Genomic DNA, 19,636 nt, shown 5'->3' with positions numbered 1-19,636 from the left:
AAGAGGACCACAACATTGTCATAGGATTTGGAGGCTCGTGTGCCTCAATGACCTGGAGAGCTATGTTGGCTGGAATCAGGGCTTTATGCTTTGGCTCTTGGTAGGGTCACCCATGCCAAACAGGTCAAAGGGTAGAGGCCAGACTGATAGTGGTCCAACAGTCCTCCAGGTTCAGGGGTTCAGCTCAGGCTAACAACCCTGACTGGTGAAACAAAATTGTTACAGAAACACCAATGAAGATTGCTTCTACATCTGAGTGCGATGGTATTCCTGAGCTTCACCCAGGACTTGCATGACTAGCAAGTGGTGAAAACCAAGAGGAAGCTACTGACATGATGAAGGAAGCCCTGAACATCACCAGAGACTGAGGACCTTCATTGCTACCCTAAACGCCAGAGGCACAATTGGCAGTAAATGACGTATGCACCTTTGCTGTCTAGAAGTTCCAGGGTTGAATGAAGAGCTAATGAGATGGCATCTGCTGTGGACCTGTTGCTCCAGTAGGCAAATTGGAGTGGATACAAGTTGCTTCCCAGGCAGTTGATGTGTTTCATAACCAACCTCTCAAAACACCATCACTGTGGATGTCATGGAGGCAGGTTATCACATTTTTCATAAGCACCAGTATAACTGAAGCCTGCAGCAGGTGAGTACCTCATACTACCTAAGTGAGAGCATAAATATCTCAGTGAACGCTGCAGCGAGTTGATCAACACAGGTTTTTAGTACTTAACTAAGTACACCGTCTGGGCTAGATGCTTTTCCTGAATTCACGTTCCTGAAGGCTGCTCGCACATCAGCCTCAGAGAGAGAAATCACAGGATCATAGGAGGCTGAGAATGTATGAGATAGTTCCTGCATGTTTTGACAGTCAAAGTGAGCATAGGAGGCATAGAGCACATCTGGAAGCAAAGCCATGTTGCCACCTAAGTCACAATTTTATTTTATAAGAGGTGACAGTATTCAAGTACGGAATTGCCACTTTGCCTCCGAGATGCCTTTCTGGAGATGGTACGTAGACCCCTTGTAACTTTCTTGGTCACCAGACTTGAATGCCTCTGACCTGGTCTCAGCAAAATGCGGATCTCAAGGTTCATCTAACTCATCTTCTGGTTGGAGAAAACTCTGTATGATTTTGTGGGGACACACTCATCTATAACTTTTTCCAGAAAGTCTGTGACAAACATGGTGTATTCATTCAGATCCACATACCAGTCCTTGAAGCTACTGACTTCAGTGCACTGACTTGAAGCAATCCCATAGCCATTTCTCTGCATCCTGTGATGTCCTCTCTGCAGGTACTCAAGCAGGATACCCAATGTCTGACTTGCTCCTGTAGCCATGGGATTTTTATGGCTATTACAATTGACATTTTGGTTAATGGCTTATCCCCTATTAGTGGGCACTCAACAATAACAGCAATTGACTGTCAATATTAGACTTTCTCATGTTAGGGTCCATGTTTGGCACTTTTATGGGATAATTATTACTTGATATTTACCTGTCGGTGCCTGAACACTGACATAGGTCTTCCTACATGGCTGAAGTTAGTTGGATCTCGGACATCACCCTGAGGAACCATCTTTCTTTGTGCAAGGAATGACTTCAACCATTCCATGCACAAAGAAAGATAAAGGCACTGATCTCACATTTGCCATGGCCCTTCAATGCCCCACTTCATCAAATGTTGTCTTGATATCAAGAGCATTGATTCTCAACTCACCTCAGAAATTCAGGCCATTTTGGTTTATGTTGGTACCAAGGCTGCAAAGAGTCTGGTCCTGGCAAAACCCAAAATATGACTGAGCAGATTATTGTTCGAGTTAATGTTGTTCAAATGCACTCTCCATGACTCCTTATTTTATTGACAATTGAGGGTAGACAATAATTAGACAGACTGAATCGTCGGCTTTTTGTGAACAAAACATATCTGGTCATACCTATATTGAAACAGTTTGGTTAGAGGCACAACTGGCAGACAATAATTGATTTTTTTAACTTCCAGAACCAAGTGTGACTTCTCGACCAAGACATCTGTATTTCAATTATATAAACTTTCACTAATGAAAAAACATTCAAAGTTCCCTATGAAAAACTGGATGATACATAGTTTACAGTCACTCTTGGAATCAACACTGTTCAACCGCTTGCACTGAAATTCCGGACATGATGTAAATCTACTGTAAGTCTAGAATTTGCTGAATGATGATGCCATAACATTAGGGAAATAAGCTCTCTGATCCAAAGCTTGGGAATGGGAGACCCCATTTTTTTAAGTGGAGACTCCCAGCCTGCAAAATGAGGAAGATTTGTGATTGATTTAATTATTTTATTATAATGAAAGGAATTTGATCTCCTTTTAGTAAATTTATTTTAATTCACAAAATGTATTATTGTAGTTTGAATAGTTTTAAATGACTGTAGCATTCAAAATCAAATCTGTAAAAGATAATTATTAAAGTCAATAGCTTTGAAGGATACTTCTACGATTCAGAGGCACAGTGAAATTTTACTTACATACAGTATTCATGCAGTATTCACACCTGATAAGTACTGTCTTGGCGAGATCTTATGTTTATTTTTAGGTTTTATTTTTTATGTTTGTTTTTATGTTTTATTTTACTAATAAGCTGAAAGCATCTTTAAGTGACTTATCCATTTAATGTTAAAAATACTGATTGCTCTTAGTGTATGTAACACGAGATCATTCTGTTTATTTGCTGTTGCATGTGGAATTTTTAAAAATAGGAATTAAGCAGATAATTTGAACTTGTAGTATCTAACATTTTAATGGTTTTCAGATTTACATTTGCATGTGCATGACCAATATCTTGGCAGGAGAAAGGGAATTTATATGCACTTTCAATATACTTTTAAAATTAAATTGAAGTATTGAAAAATTACACTCTGCCCCAAACTGAAATTGCTATCAAAATAAATCAAAGTTCAAAAAGTTCAAGGTAAATTTACTATCAAAGTACACTGATGTCATCATGTTGACCAAGGTATAAAACCCCAAGAAGGATGCAGTGCTGCAAAAAGTTTAATAACCTCCTGTGGCAGCCCAGTTGTGTGAATTGACATCTTTCAACAAATGGTGTGTACCTTGACATTGTTCCTCCCCTCTCTCTCAATAATCAAGGCTGATCCACACACCATTTCTATTCCACATCCCAAGCTTCTACACATTGCCAGTTATTCAACCACAGCAAACATGTTAGTTAAGCATGTAGCATGGTATTTTCCAATATCTCCATTCCTTTTGCAACAGCAGATCAGTGGAAGCATTTTAATATACTGAAGGACTGAGTGCTGGCTAGCATTGGAGCCATCAGCATAGAATCTGTGCCTGCAGAGTGCAGAGGTAACTGAATATGAAACTAGGAGAAGGCAAGAATGTGAGGTTAAACAGAAAATAAAATTGGCCATGAATGGCAGAGCATTCAACAGGCTGAATGGTCTAATTAGTCTCCTATGTTGTATGGTGTTGCGTTAAGCTCATAATTATAGCCATCTTTCAGATCTCTTTTTGCATTTTCTCACACCTCTTCCATAATAATTTCTTAAGTCCATCTTTCTACTTTCACATAGCCGAGTTGGCGGTAGCTGAGCAACCAGACAATAATAAATATGCAATCCATCATTCTAGTGCAGTCTTCTCTACACTGTGAGGCCTGATGTACATAGATTGGGAGACTGCTTTATCAAGTGCCTTTGCTTCGTACACAACAAGCAGTATCTACCGATGGCCAAGTATTTTAATTCCATTCCAATCCCCATTCTCATTCTCACATGTCAGGTCATGGCCTCCTCTGTTGCCAAGATTAGGTCACTCTCATTAGAGGAGCAAGACCTTATATTCCACTTGGGTAGCCTCCAACCTGATGGCATGAAAATCAATTTCTCTAACTTCCCATAAATTATCCTCTTTCCTCCTTCCCTCTTCTGACTCCTCTCTTAACTTCTTCTCTTCTCCTAACCTGCCTATCTTACCTTCTGGTGCTCCTCCTCCTCCTCCCTTCTCTCCTTTGGAATAAGAAGATAGAGGGAGGGGAAAGCTAGAAGGTGATAGGTGAAGCCAGATGGGTGGGGAAGGGGAAATAAGTGAGAAGCTAGGAGCTAATAGGTGAAAAGGTAAAGGAGGAAGAATCTGATAGGACGGAAGAGTGGACCATGGGAGAAAAGGAAGGAGAGGGGCACCAGGGAGAGGTGATAGGCAGGTGAGGAGAAGACACAAGGTATGAGAGGAACCAGAGTGAATAATGCAAGAGGGAAGGGGTAGGGGGAAATTTACCATGTTAGATAAATCAATGGTTTATGCCATCAGGGTGGAGGCTACCCAGACAGAATATGAGGTATTGTTCCTCCAACCTAAGAGTGTCCTCTGTAGCAGTAGAGGAGGCCATGTACAGACATGTTGGAATGGGAATAGGGATTAGAATTGAAATGGTTGGCCACCAGGAAATCTTGCTTACTGCAGATGGAGCGAAAATGAATGACAAAGTGGTCCCTCAATATACAGTATGTTGGGTCTCTCCAAAGTAGAGGAGGCCACATTGGGAGCACCGGACACAGTAGAAGACCCCAACAGATATTCAGGTGAAATGTTGCCTGTTTGGAAGGACTGTTTGGGACCCTGAATGGAGATTAGGAAGGAGGCTAACAGGTACAGTAGATTTCTGTATTCAAAATTAATATGCCATTAACAGGATAATCAAGGTAGCATTCATTTCACATCACATCCGATCTGATAGCCCTGCTGTCAAATCTATCAACTGGATACTGGAGTAAAACATCTGGAACTTTGTTAATAAATGTTCCAAACATCACAAGCAGTTCTATAAATAGGAAACAAATAGGCAATCACTGAACTAGAACAACGTTACATGGCCCAGTTTTGTAGCCATACCTCTTTGCTAGATTTCCAAAGTATGTCAATTCCTAGTTTGACTTGTTGTTGTAATGAATATATACATCTGTTAATCCAACTCGACATCGTAAACCTCTTACTGGCAGAGTTTCAAGACTTGTTACTCACCCAATTCTTTTATTGCCTCTTGATAATTTCTGTCCACAATACTTCTCAGTTGCTTTAAAAAAATAATTTTTCATTCAGTGTATTAGAACTGGTAACAATTATTTTTCAACTTTCTCTTAAATATATAAAATCTTTGAAGTGTGATTCTATAAATATAGAACATATTATTGCCTAGGCTTAAATATGGTCAAAAGATCCAAATTCCAGGGATCCTTAACATCAAATCAATGTGTGACTATACTGTATGTGACAGCAAAATAGAAGCCAATGGTAATACTCTATACAGCTGAATTCATGGGTACACAATGATGATTTTGGAGACAAGTCATCTCATTTCCAAGAGAGGGGCTTCTCAAATCAGTGGGTGAAATAAAGCTTATTGATGAAGCAGCTGAAAGTGTTTTTTGTCCACCAAAGGTCAGTCAAAGAGATATTGTCTGCTCATTGCACAGTTCTATTCACCACTCCACACATAAATTGTCTATGCCTACATGTACCAAGATCTGGCCAATCTCTAAGCCATTGTTGAATCCCTCATTAAAATCATGCTATCATTAAACATAAACCTACTGCTACTTAAACACATTTGTTACAAGGGCAGGTTAGAAGCTGGGAGCTCTATGGCAGACAACTAATGCCTCAATCCAAAGCTCTTTCACAATACTGGGCAGACTATTATTAATGAAGTAATACTCTTTACTTGCTTTGCCAGGTGCAGTTTCGATGTAATTCAATGCAATCAATGACAATACACGTTTCTTCCCATCACTTTAAAGCCTTTTTCTTCAATTGAATAGCATATTCATTTCTTTTGTTAGGCAAGGATAGATGCCTAAATAGATTCTGTAAATGCTTTAATTCCTCAAAAGTGTGAGAATTATGTATTTCTTTGCTTGTCACTGCTTATCCACCACTATACTTCTAAATTTAAATTCCAAATTCATTTTCATCAACTGTCCCTTCATTCCTTTCTAACTGCCTCATCTAAGTAAGACCATAAGACATAAAAGCAGAATTAGGCCATTCAGCTCCGCCATTCCATTATGCCTGATCCTGAATCCCACTCAACCCTACACACCCACCTCCTTGCCATATCCATTGATGTCCTGACCAATCAGGAAACTGTCAACTTCTGCCTTAAATATACCCACAGACTTGGCCTCCACCACATTCTGTGGCAGAGCATTTCACAGATGCACTACTCACTGGTTAAAAAAATTCCTCCTTACATCTGGTCTAAAAGGTCTCCCCACAATTTTGAGGCTATACCCTCTAGTTCTAGACACCCACACCATAGGAAACATCCTCTCCACATCCACCCTATCTAGTCCTTTCAACATTTGGTAGGATTCAATGAAATTCCCCACATTCTTCTAAATTCCAGTGAGTACAGGCCCAAAGCTGCCAAAAGTTCCTCGTATGTTAACTGCTTCATTCTCGGAATCACCCTTGTGAACCTGCTCTGGTCTCTCTCCAATGACAACCCATCCTTTCTGAGATATGGGGCCCAAAACTGTTGACAATACTCCAAGTGGTGTGCCTGACTGGTGTCTTATAAAACCTCAGCATTGGCTCCTTGCTTTTATATCCTATTTCCCTTAAAATAAATGCCAACATTACATTTGCCTTCTTTACCACAGACTCAACCTGTAAATTGCCTTCTGGGAGTCCTGTGCAAGGACTCCTAAGTCCCTCTGCACCTCTAATGTTTGAACCTTTTCCCCATTTAGATAATAGTCCACATTATTGTTCCTTTTACCAAAATGAATTATCGTACATTTCCCAGCACTGTATTCCATCTGCCACTTTTTTGCCCATTCTTCCAATTTGTCTAAGTCCTGCTGCAATCGCATTGCTTCCTCAGCACAACCTACCCCTCCATCTATCTTCATATCATCCACAAACTTTGCTACAAAGTCATCAATTACATTATCCAAATCATTGACAAACAATGGAAAAGTAGTAGTCCCAATCCTGACCCCATGAGGAACACCACTAGTCACTGGCAGCCAACCTGAAAAGGTCCCCTTTATTCCCACTCACTGCCTCCTGTCTGTGAACCAATCCTCTATTCATGCCACTATCTTTCCTACAAGATAGGATATTATATTGTTAAGCAGTCTCATGTGTGGCACCTTATCAAATGCCTTCTGAAAATCCAAATAAATGACATCTACTGCCTCTTCTTTGCTCATCCAGCTTGCTACTTCTCGAAGAACTCTACAGGTTAGTCAGACAAGATTTCCTTTTACAGAAGCCATACTGACTTTGACTTATTTTACCATGAGTCTCCAAGTACCCCAAAACCCCATCTTTAGTGAGAATATGAAATTCTTATCATGTCAAGAAATACTCTTCACTGGAGAATTTCTTGTATGATAAGCACTAATTAATCCTGCCTTATTACAGATTTAAAATACTTTGCTCTCTTTATGGAATCTGATTGTCGAGACAACTGTTTTATTCTTGAGATATCCTTTGCCAATTTCTCCATTGGATATGAAGATTAACATTACCCATAAATATTACATTACCTTTATATCCAAGATACCTATTGATTTTTCCCATCAAAAATCATACGTAATGTTTTTTTAATTAAATCTCCAAACTGATTCTGCTTCCTTATTTTCTAAGCCAATATACTTCAGCATCACTATCCTAATGTCATCCTTTATTCTCAAACTACCCCACCATCTTTTCTTTCTTCTTACCATGTCAAGATTTAAGATTTAAGAGGGTTCTGGTGACGCACAGCAATATTTTGCAGAGAGCAAACAAAAGAAAAAAATTACAGTATTAATTACACCTTTTCTTGGATACAATCACTGCAATCAATAGCTGTAACTTCCCTTTTGGAGTTAAGTTGTTGAAACATCTGTATGATCTGGCATTTTTTATGGTGTGAACTAAATTCTCAAAGTCTTGTTGTGATGTGGTGGGTACAGGCTGAATCGAGGCAGCTTGGCCCAGACACGACAGTGTTACCCACGAGCCTATGTTAGGCGATTACTGGTGCGGACTTGAGGCAATTTGATGTGGCAGAACCAAGGTGAGGCGATGCGATGCAGAGTCAAGGTGGCAGGGCCTGGGCCTGAGGTTTGATTGACATAAGCATCGGGCAAAGTTGGGAAGGCAGTATGGGTCAAATCAAGGTGGCAGGGCCAGGGCCCCAGGGTGTATTGAAGTGTGTAATATTGATGTGACTCGGACACCGCTGTAGATTGAACAACCATGTTTAATCACCAGACTTCCATTTTTACTTCTCCACATCCTGACGTCATACGCACTCTGACGCTACGAATACTCACACAGTACATTACATTCCCTTTCTCAAGACTTTTTTTTACAACACTGTGAATTACCAAAACAATGCCTCTATGTATGCCCTTCTTACAGTGCAACAACCATGACATAAACTAAAAAAAATCTTACCTTCTTGTACTGTATTCTGCATTGTATCTTACAATACTAACAAGCAGTGTATTTTCTTTTACTAACATAGACTAATAAACCTTTTATTTCACACCTTGGAACTTATAACATGCGTGACTTTGCCTCAAACTGTGTGAGACTGTATGTATGCGTAGTCTCTGTATCTAGCTGGAAATTTGATTTGTCTCCCAGACCGTGTGTGATACAACTGTGACTGTGCTTGTCCTTCATCAGTGTCAGTCTCCCGAGTGACCTCTGTGTCTTTGGGGTCTGCATCACTCTTGGTGTCGTTTGTTTCCAAGTCTGTATCTGTGGAAATGTCCTGTGCATCTGTACGTGGAAACTTACTCTGGCCTGTCTTCAGCAGATGCTTCCTGTTCCTCCTGTAGACTCTTCCATCCGGCGTGCGAACTATGAAGGATCTTGGTTGCTGATGTCTGTTCACAACCACAGCTGGTTGCCAAGTGTCTCCTCTCTGTATTCTGACATTTTCACCTGTATGCAGATCTGGCAACTGTCTTGTATGTCTGTCATAGTAGCTCTTTTGCTTTATTTGCTTGTCATGTACTTGAGCATTACCTTCAGGAGTCAGTAGAGTTGTGGATGTTGGTAGTTTGGACTTCAGATGATGTCCCATCAACAGCTGCGTGGGGTATTCAAGCAGAGCAATGTAAGGGTCACCGTTGCTGCTTTGTGCCTTCTTGAGCATGTTCTTGACAATTTGTACAGTTCTCTCTGCTTGTCCATTAGACTGAGTGTGCCCTAGACTGGAAGTAACATGCTGAAATTCCCAGCTTTCTGAGAACCCTCTGAACTCACCACTGGCATATTGTGGACCATTGTCTCTAACGACAATATCTGGACTACTATGTCTTGCAAATGTCGATTTCATTGTGGTAACGACAGCTCGACTGGACATGTCACTTAACTTGGTGATCTCCGGATATTTTGAATAGTAGTCCACACAAAGCAGATATTCTGCACCATTGTAGTGAAAGAGATGTGTGCCAATCTTCTCCCATGGTCTTCCTGGTAGTGGGCGGGGAAGCAGAGACTCTCTTGAATTGCTGTTTTTGTTTTCATTACAGACAGCACACTAAGACACAATGTTCTCTATCTGAGTTGACGTGCCTGGCCAATAGAGAATGTCCCTTGCTCTTTCTTTACATTTCACTATCCCCAGGTGTGACTCATGAATTCTGTTGAGCATTTCCTGTCTCATTTGGTTTGGTACGATGAGTTTTGCCATTTTGAACATTAGTCCTGATCCTTCCTTTGGAACATCTTTTCTTTCTGTTGGCCATCCATTCACTGTAATGTCTCTTAGCATTTGCATTTCAGGATCATCTGCAGTCGCTTTCCTGAACATGTTCAACTTCTCCTCAGAGATGGGTAGCTGAGGTGTAACCCAGTTGACCTCCAGCTCTCTTCCTAGCAACTCTTCCTTTTGCTCTGTGAGGTAAGCACGGCTCAAAGCATCAGCGATGTACAGTTCTTATAGGTGACTGTGAGAGTGTACCTCTGTAGCCGGAGAAGCATCCTTTGCAGCCTCATAGGAGCTTGGTGGAGTGGCTTTTTGAAGATGCTCTCAAGCGGTTTGTGATCACTCTCAACCTGGATTTCTTTGCCATATACATACATATTGGTGGAACTTCTCACACCCATAAACTATGGCGTGTAATTCCTTCTCAATTTGAGCATATCGGCATTGACAGTCCGTAAGTGCTCGTGATCCATAAGCCACAGGCCTCCCATCCTGCAGTATAACATCTCCTATTCCCTCCGAACTGGCATCCACAGACATTGTCACCGGTTTATTGACATCATAGAACCTGAGTGCTGGTGCATTGGTAACCAACTGCTTCAATGTGTCAAAACTTTTCTTTTGTTTGTCTTCCCAATGCCATTCAGTGTTGCTCTCTAGTGGCTTTCGGAGTGGAGCGCTGACCTCTGATAAGTTGGGAATGAATTTGGCAAGATACTGTATCATTCCCATGAACCTCAATAGTTCTTGCTTGTGTTCGGGTGGTGGTAGTTGTACCACAGCTCTGACCTTTTCATCATCTGGTTTTAGCCCATCAGCGCTGAGTACATGACCTATGCATTTGATCTCTGTAGTTCTGATCTTACATTTACTTTTGTTCAGTTTTAGGTTGTACTCACGTGCTCTCTCCAGGAGCTTCCTCAGTCTCTGATCATGTTCCTCAATTGTGTCACCCCATATCAGCAAATCATCAATGATGCTGACCACCCCATCCAGGTCTTCAATCATTTGTGCCACGGATCTCTGGAATACCTCTGATGCAGAAGAAATGCCAAAGGGTAGAGGCAGGAAACGATATCTCCCTCTGGGCGTGTTGGAAGTACATAATTTGGAACTTTCTTCATCCAGCTTGATTTGCGTCTAATACTGAAAAGTATTTTGCATTAGGCATGCGGGAGACAACCTCTTCAACCGTGAGCAGTGGATAGTGCTCTCTTTTGATGGCTTGGTTGAGATCTTGTGGATCCATGCAAATCCTCGTTTTTTTTTTCTGTGACCACTGTCACCATACTATTCACCCAGTTGGTCGGTTCTAATTGTCTTGTTATGACTCCCATCTGTTCCATTCTTTGTAGCTCCTCCACTACTTGATCCCTGAGAGCTACTGGTATCTTTCTCGGGACATGCACGACTGGTGCAATAGTTGGATCAATCTGGACATGTTGTTTCCCTGGTAAACATGCTAATCCAGAAAACAAGTCATCAAAGTCTTTGAGAATGTCATTTTCTTTTTCAACACCATAGATTTGCTTCACCAGGCCTAGCTTTGTGCATGTTGCTTTGCCCAGTATTGCTGGAACATATTGCTGTACTATTTCAAACTCGACCTTGTATTGTTAACCTTTGTACACACAGATGAGTGCTTTTTTTGCCCAGTGGCACCATCTTGTGGCCAAAATAGGCAACAAGCTTGCAGGTGGATTTGTTCAGTCTTCCTCTGATGTCCAGTGAGTTGAATGTTTCTGCTGACATTACATTGCACTTTGCCCCAGTGTCAAGCTTAAATGTCACATTCCTCCTGTTTATTACCAGATCTTGAGTCCAATCATCTTCATCCCCCATCTCTGCATTGTCAATATTCCTGATGCATACCTCCTATTGCACTTCAACTGTGCCAATGAACATGTCACTGTTGCCCTCACTCTGTTCCACAGCATGCATTTTCCTTGTGTGCTCCTTTGATTTGTACATCTTTGCAAAGTGATTTCTTTTCTGGCATAACTTGCATGTCTGACCAAAGGCTGGACATTTTCTGTATCCACTTTTATAACCACATCTGTTGCGGTTAACTTCCTTTTGATCATCCTGTGGAGCTGGTTTTGTCCTACTCTCATCAGTTATCAGAGTTTTTATTTTGTGCACTTCAATCTCTTCATTGAGCACTTTAACCTGACTTGACGTGATCTCGTTGGCACGGCAAACATCAGTTGCCTTTTCTAATGTAAGATCTGCCTCTCTCAATAGCCTGCCTCTCACTTGATCATCCCGTATGCCGCATACAATCCTGTCACGTATTAAAGAGTCATGCAGTTGTCTGAACTCACAGTTTTTTGCCTTGTTCTTCAGATCTGTTACATAGGCGTCTATGGTCTCTATTGGTCCTTGAGCCCGCGTGAAAAACTTGTGTCGGTTGTACGGTAGGTTTTTTCTCGGTTCGCCGTAATCTTGAAACTTTTTCTTCAACACTTCAGTTTTATCTTGCTCATTATCTTGGAAGAAAAATGTGTTGCAAACCTTTATTGCCTCTTCTCCTGCCAGATGCAGAAACGTAGCACATTGCACTTTCTCAGTCTTCTCAGCTACGCCGGTAGTGGTGCAAAACAGCTCAAACTTCTGGATCCATACTTTCCAGTTCTCGGCAAGATTACCTTGTAGGCTTAAACTTGACGGTGGCTGTAACTATGACATCTTTTACGTGTCTTCTCTTCCTTTTTGTTCCGATATTTCTTCTGACACCGTGTAATATTGATGTGACTCGGACACCGCTGTAGATTGAACAACCACGTTTATTCACCAGACTTCCATTTTACTTCTGCACGTCCTGACGTCATACGCACTCTGACGCTACGAATACTCACACAATATATTACAAAGTGGAAGGGCCAGGTCTGAGTGTGAGGAATGACCCACAGTTTGAATGATTTAAGTGTCAGGCCAGATTGGAAAGGTCAGGGTGTCAAGGCTGGAGGTGAGGGATGGGCTGGTTCAGCTTGCTGCTCTGGGAGGTCTTCTTGCCTCTGCACTGAACTCAAGCTCTGGCCTCCAACTAATGGGCTCCTGAATCAGCTGCAGTGATAACCGGCTTTGTGTCTGTGGACTCACTTTCCAGAACTTTTATTGTTTGCACAATTTGTTTCTTTTCCGCTGCACATTGGGTGTTTGATGGTTTTCTTTTTGTTTAAATGGGCTCTGTTGGGTTTCTTTGTTTTGCAGCAGCCTGTAAGGAGATGAATCTAAAGGTTGTTTATAGTATACATACATTGAAAATAAATGTACTTTGAACTTTGAAACCTGGAATTTTATTTCCAGTTTTGGTCACCTGGCAACTGTGGCTCTAACATATTTAGATCAATGATTTATTTTTATTTTTATCATCAATTTATCTACATCATTACATGCTTCATGCATTCAGGTAAATAATCTTTAATTATGACCTTTTACCATGATGTGTAGTCTAACAAAAAGTCCAGGATTAGGGAAGGTGCTCTTTGCTTGGTACTGCTCTTCTCCAGGTTACAAATGTCTGACACATAAAGCCTATACAAAAATGGCAGACCAGCGGGATGGATTTGCTGTTCCTGCAAGACGAGGTAACTGCTGCTATGTGAGGATTCAGTTCACAGCAATATCACTGCATCCTGCAGAGAATTCTGAATGATTGAATTGAACACCCTGGTTAAACTACGCATTGGTTAGCTTTATGCTTTTATTTAAAGATATTTCCAGACAGCAACACTTGCATCTTGTGAATTGTTTGGGGCACAGAGTCCTCAGGACAGAACCCTATCATAACCTGGTATGGGACTGTAACCTACGATGACCTATAGTTTTCACAAAGGTAGCATCTGCTTTATGTGCTGATGAAGTGTCTTAGCCTGAAATATCAAGTATTTTTTTCCCTCTAGAGATGCTGCCTTATTTGCTGAGTTTCTCAAGCATTTTGTCTGTTGACCAAACTGTATTTGCTACTGAACAACCAAAGCAATAGGTCATAGAGTAGCACAGCATAGAAACAAGCCACTTGGTCCATCCAGTCTGTGCCAAACTGTTATTCTGCTTAGTTCCTTTGACCTACACTTCAACCATAAGCCTTCCATGCCCCTTCCATTCATATACTTAACTAAACTTTTCCTAAATGTTGAAATCGAACCTACATCCACCACTTCCTCTGGCAGTTCATTCCACACTTGCACTGTCCTGATTGAAGAAGATTCCAGTCAGGTTCACCTTACATATTTCATTTTTCATCCTTAATCTATGACCTCCAGTTCTAGTTTAGATTATGAGAACACTCAGTCCTCCTTTATTGTCATTTAGAAATGCATACATGCATTAAGAAATCATACAATGTTTCTCCAGAGTGATATCACAGAAAACAGGACAAACCAAAGACTAACACTGTCAGAACCACATAATTATAACATATAGTTACAACAATGCAAAGCAATACCATAATTTGATGAAGAACAGTCCATAGGCACAGTAAAAAAAAGTCTCAAAGTCCTGAGTCGATCGACTCCCGAGTCCCCGATAACAGGTGGCAAAAGGGAGAAACTCCCTGCCATAAACCTCCAGGCACCATCAACTTGCCGATACCTTGGAAGCAGCCGACCACAGCAGACACTGAGTCCATCCGTCCAAAAACTTCAAGCCTTCGACCAGCTCCTCCGATACAGCCTCCTGAGCGCCACCCTCTGCTGAGCGCCTTCGATCTCACCCTGGCCGCTGAAACACACAAAGCCGAGGATTTCGGGGCCTTCAGCTCTGGAGATTCCAGTTACCACACAGTAGTGGTGGCAGCGAAGCGAGCATTTCAGAAGTTTTCCAGATGTTCCTCTGTGCTCTCACGTCTGTCTCCATCAAATCAGAATTGTGCATGGTCCCCAACTTGACAGATAACAGATATCATTTACCGAAGTGGCCACACGCGCTGCCATCGCGCTGCCATCTTCTCCCCCCTCATACAATCTCAGTGGAAAAATCAAGCTTGCATTTGATAGCCTTCTTCGCTGACTACTAAACCCAAATCTTGGCACCTTCCACAAATTTGCTGATCCAGTTTACCACATTATCATCCAGATAGTTGATATAAAAGACAAATAATAATAGATCTAGCACCTACCCCTGTGGCACACCATCAGTCACAGGCCTCCAGTCAGAAAGGCAACCATCTACTATCACTCTTTGGCTTCTCCTACAGAACCAATATCGAATCTAATTTACTACATCATTCTGAATGCCAAGTGACTGAACCTTCTTGACTAACCTCCCTGCAGCTCTTTGTCAAAGGCTTTGCTAAAGTTCAGGTAGACAACATCCACTGCCTTTCCTACATCCATTATCTAGGGAATGTCATTGAAAAACTATACAATTGGTTAGACACAACCTATCATGCACAAAGCCATGGTGACTATCCCTAATCAGGCCCTGTCTATTGAAATACTTGTACATCCGGTCCCTTCCAGGAATTTATCCACTACTGATGTCAGACTCACCAGCCTATAATTCTTCCAGCCTTTCTTAAACAACGGGACAATATTAGTTATCCTCCATTCCTCCAGCACCTCATCCATGGCTAAGGATATTTAAAATACATCTGCAGGGCCCCTACAGTTTCTAAGCTAGCCTCACATAAGCAAACAAGGTATATTTGTACAGCCCTTTTCAAACACAAGGCAGTTCAAAGTGCTTGGTACAGAACAAGATAAAAGCAAATAACTTGTTAAAATGTGTTTAAGGGCAGACCACGAGAGGAAACTTGAGCTAGGCTTGTACATTATTGGGAATATTACAATTATGAAATTAATTCAGAGAGAGAGAAATATCTTCAGGAGATCCTCTCCACTCTCCAGAAGCACTCCAACTCGCAGAAGGCAGGATCCAGGCTTGGCCAGATGGCTGCCAGTTCTGGGCATGCTCAAGCTGGAGACTCTGTCAATACTCATGAAGGATCACTGCACCTACAGCTCTTGAGTGGTATAATGGTAACCCCGAAGAATGCCGTGGATTCATGGTACAGTACTGCTTGGCCTTTAAGTTACAGCCATCCAAGTACCTGTTGGAATACAGTAAGATAGCCTATATCATCTCGCTCCTTACTGGAAGACCCCTTGCCTTGGCCATCACACTCCGGCAGAAGGGTTCACCCATCTGTGCCACTGCAGACCTTTTTACAGAGACTTTAAGGAGGGGGTTCTATCATCCCGTCGAAAGACATGGGACAACTTGTTCAGGGGATTCAGTCTGTGGTCAATGATTCCATAGAATTTTGTTCCATGACCGCAAAGAGGGGTTGAAATATAGAAGCACTAAATGCTGTATTCCATAACGGATTGAGCGATGAACTAAAGGACGCCCTTGTGCCCAAGACTTTGTGAAGGATCTGGAGGGTGTTCTCTGGACCGGGTGATTTGACTCAATAAGCGATTAACAGAAAGGAGAAGGGATAGATGAACGAGATTATTAGGTAAGAACCTAAGTAGTAGGAGCAACAGTAGGCCATCTAGCCTGCTCTGCCATTCAATAAGATCATGGCTGATTTGGCCATGGACTCATCTCTATCTACCTGCCTTTTCCCCATAACCCTTAATTCCCCTACTATGTAAAACTCTATCCAACCTTGTCTTAAATATATTTATTGATGTATCCTCCACTGCTTCATTGGGCAGAGAATTCCACAGTTTCACCATTTTCTGGGAAAAGTTGTTACTCCTCATCTCCATCCTAAATCTACTCTCTAAAATCTTGAAGCTATGCTCCCTAGTTCTAGTGTCACATACCAGTGGAAACAATTTTCCTTCTTCTATTTTATCTACCTCTTTCATAATTTTGTATGTTTCTATAAGATCTCCTCTCATTCTTCTGAATTCCAGCGAGTACAGTCCCAGGCAATTCAATCATTCCTCATAGTCTAACCCCCTCATCTCTGGAATCAACTTGGTGAACCTCCTTTGCACCGCCTCCATAGCCAGTATATCCTTCTTCAAGTAAGGAGGCCAGAACTACACGCAGTACTCCAGGTGCGGCCTCATCAGTACCCTGTACAGTTGCAGCGTAACCTCCCTGCTCTTCAATTCAATCCCACTAGCAATAAAGGCCAACCTTCCATTTACTTTCTTGATAGCCTGCTGCACCTGCAAACCAACCTTTTGTGATTCATGCACAAGCACTCCCAAGTCCCTCTATACAGCAGCATGCTGCAATGTTTTTACTCTTTAAATGATAATCTGCTTTCATTTTTCTGTCCAAAGTGGATAACCTTGCATTTACCAACATCGTACTCCATCTGACAGACCCTTTCCCACTCAATGAACCTATCTATATCTTGCTGCACACTCGCCGTGTCTTCTGCAAAATTTGCTTTTCCACTCAATTTAGTATCATTTGCAGACTTAGGTACACTACACTTGGCCCCCTCTTCCAGATTGTTAATGTATATCATGAACAGTTGTGGGTCCAGCACCGACCCCTGTGGCACACCACTCACCACTGATTGGCATCCAGAGTAACACCCATGTATCCCAACTCTCTGCTTTCTATTAGCTAACCAAACCTCTATCCATGCTGGTGTATCACCTCTACCTCTATGCATCCTATCTTATGGATAAGTCTTTTATGTGGCACCTTATCGACCTCCTTCTGGAAATGCAAGTAAATAACGTCCATCTGTTCCCCTCTATCCACTGCGTTCGTTATATTCTCAAAGAACTCCAGTAAGTTTGTCAAATAGGGCCTGCCTTTGCTAACTCCATGCTGTGTCTGCCTGTTGGATCCATTTTTTTCCAGATGCCTCGCTATTTCCTCTTTAATGATAGCTTCAAGTATTTTCCCAACTACAGATGTTAAAAGTACTGGCCTATAGTTACCCGCCTTTTGTCTACATCCTTTTTTGAACAGTGGCGTAACATTCACCATCTTCCAATCCGCCGGGACCTGCTGAGTCCAGAGAATTTTGGTAAATTATCACCAAAGCCTCTACTATAACTTCTGCCATTTCTTTCAGTACCCTGGGATGTATTCCATCAGAACCAAGGGATTTACCTGTCTTCAAGCCCACAAGTTTGCTCAGCACTACCTGTTCAGTGATAGCTATTGTAGAGGTCCTCACCTCCCATCGCATCCATAACATCTCTCTTTAGCATGTTGTCCTCCACTGTGAAAACCAACACAAAATAGTCATTCAAAGCCATGACCATTTCCTCATTACCCAGTATCAATTCTCCCTTCTCGTCGACCAAGGGACCTACATTCACTTTAGCCACCCTTTTCTGCTTTATATAATTATAAAAACTTTTATTATCTGTTTTTAAGTTTTGTGCTAATTTATCTTCATAATCTAGCTTCCCTTTCTTTATCGCCCACTTAGTGGTACTTTGTTGCTTTTTAAAGTTTTCCCAATCTTCCAGTTTCCCACTACTCTTGGTGGCTTTGTATGCACAAGCTTTTAGTTTGATGCCTTCTTTTATTTCCTTAGTTATCCGAGGCTGGTTCTCCCCACTCTTACTGTCCTTGCTTTTAACTGGAGTATTCTTTTGTTGAGCATCCTTAAAAATCTCTTTGAAAGTCTTCCGCTGTTCCTCAACTGTCCCACCATATAGCCTGTGTTCCCAGTCTACACTAGCCAAATCCTCCCTCATCTCATTGTAGTCTCCATTGCTTAGGCATAATATACTGGTTTCAGATTGAACTATTGCATCCTCCATTTGTATGAAAAATTCAATCATGGTCACCTCACTACAGGAAGGATGTGGATAATGTAGAGAGAGTGCAGAGGAGATTTACAAGGATGTTGACTGGACTGGAGGGAATGCCTTATGAGAATCGGTTGAGTGAACTTGGCCTTTTCTCTGTGGAGTGATGGAAAAAGAGAGGTGACCTGATAGAGGTGTATAAGATGATTGATCGTGTGGATAGCCAGAGGCTTTTACCCAGGGCAGAAATGGCTAACACAAGAGGGCATAGTTTTAAAGGTGCTTGGAAGTAGGTACAAGGGGGATGTCAGGGGCAAGTTTTTCCACACAGAGAGTGGTGGGTGTGTGGAGTGCACTGCCAGCGACGGTGGTAGAGGCGGATAACATAGGGTCTTAAAAAAAAAATTAGGTAGGTACAGGGAGCTTAGAAAAATAGAAGGCTATGCGCTAGGGAAATTCTAGGCAGTTTCTAGAGTAGGTTACGTGGTCCAACATTGTGGGCCGAAGGGCCTGTAATGTGCTGTAGATTTCTATGTTCTATACTGGAATCACTCATTTCAAAAGGATCCCCAACTACAAGATCATTAATTTTACCTGCCTCATTGCTCATGGCCAGATCTAAGACAGCACATTCCCTTGTAGGTTCAGTAACATGCTGTTCAAGAAAGCCATCAAGGATGCATTCTATGAAGTCCTCCTCAAGACTGCCTCAACCAACTTGATTCACCCAATCTGTGTGCAAGTTAAAGTCCCCCAGGATAACCGCTGTTCCATTCTTACATTCCTCAGATATTTCTCTGTTTATTGCCTATGCCACTATAATGTTATTATTTAGTGGCTGATAGACAACTTCCACCAGTGATTTTTTCACTTTACTATTTCCAATCTCCACCAAGATGGATTCAACATTTTGCTCCTTAGATCTTATATTGTCTTTCACTATCGCCCTGATCTCATCTTTAATTAAGAGCGCTACCCCACCTCCCTTACCTTCCTGCCTATCCTTCCGTATTACCTGATATCCTTGGATATTTAATTCCCAATCCTCTCCACCCTGCAACCACACCTCTGTAATGACCACTGAATCATGCCTGTTTGTACTGATTTGAGCCACAAGTTCACTGACCTTGTTTTGAATACTATGGACATTCAAATAAAGTGCCCTTACACTGATTGTGCTTTTAAAATCTTGTAATCTTTTTCTCCTTTGCA

General features: G+C 41.7%; 1 protein-coding gene across 2 annotated transcripts in view; it reads right to left on the bottom strand.

Moving 5' to 3' along the window:
* The window catches only part of LOC134354289 (sodium/hydrogen exchanger 11-like), a 110,450-nt gene extending 95,158 nt beyond the window's left edge, over positions 1-15,292 (bottom strand). The window contains exons 1-2 of one of the 2 annotated variants that reach the window (XM_063063215.1): positions 15,230-15,292; positions 5,039-5,090 (exon numbers count right to left, since the gene is read on the bottom strand). The gene's annotated coding sequence lies outside the window, so the exon portion shown is untranslated. Of the gene's footprint in view, positions 1-5,038; positions 5,091-8,818; positions 8,897-15,229 lie in introns of those variants that run through there. The other variant, XM_063063214.1, reaches the window with a different exon arrangement.
* Between the last annotated feature and the right edge of the window lie 4,344 nt (positions 15,293-19,636).

The sequence above is a fragment of the Mobula hypostoma genome, chromosome 11 (assembly GCF_963921235.1).
Source record: "Mobula hypostoma chromosome 11, sMobHyp1.1, whole genome shotgun sequence".
Classification (NCBI taxonomy): domain Eukaryota; kingdom Metazoa; phylum Chordata; class Chondrichthyes; order Myliobatiformes; family Myliobatidae; genus Mobula; species Mobula hypostoma.
The sequence above is the reverse complement of the archived record's forward strand: the minus strand, read 5'-3'. Positions and strand labels throughout refer to the sequence as shown.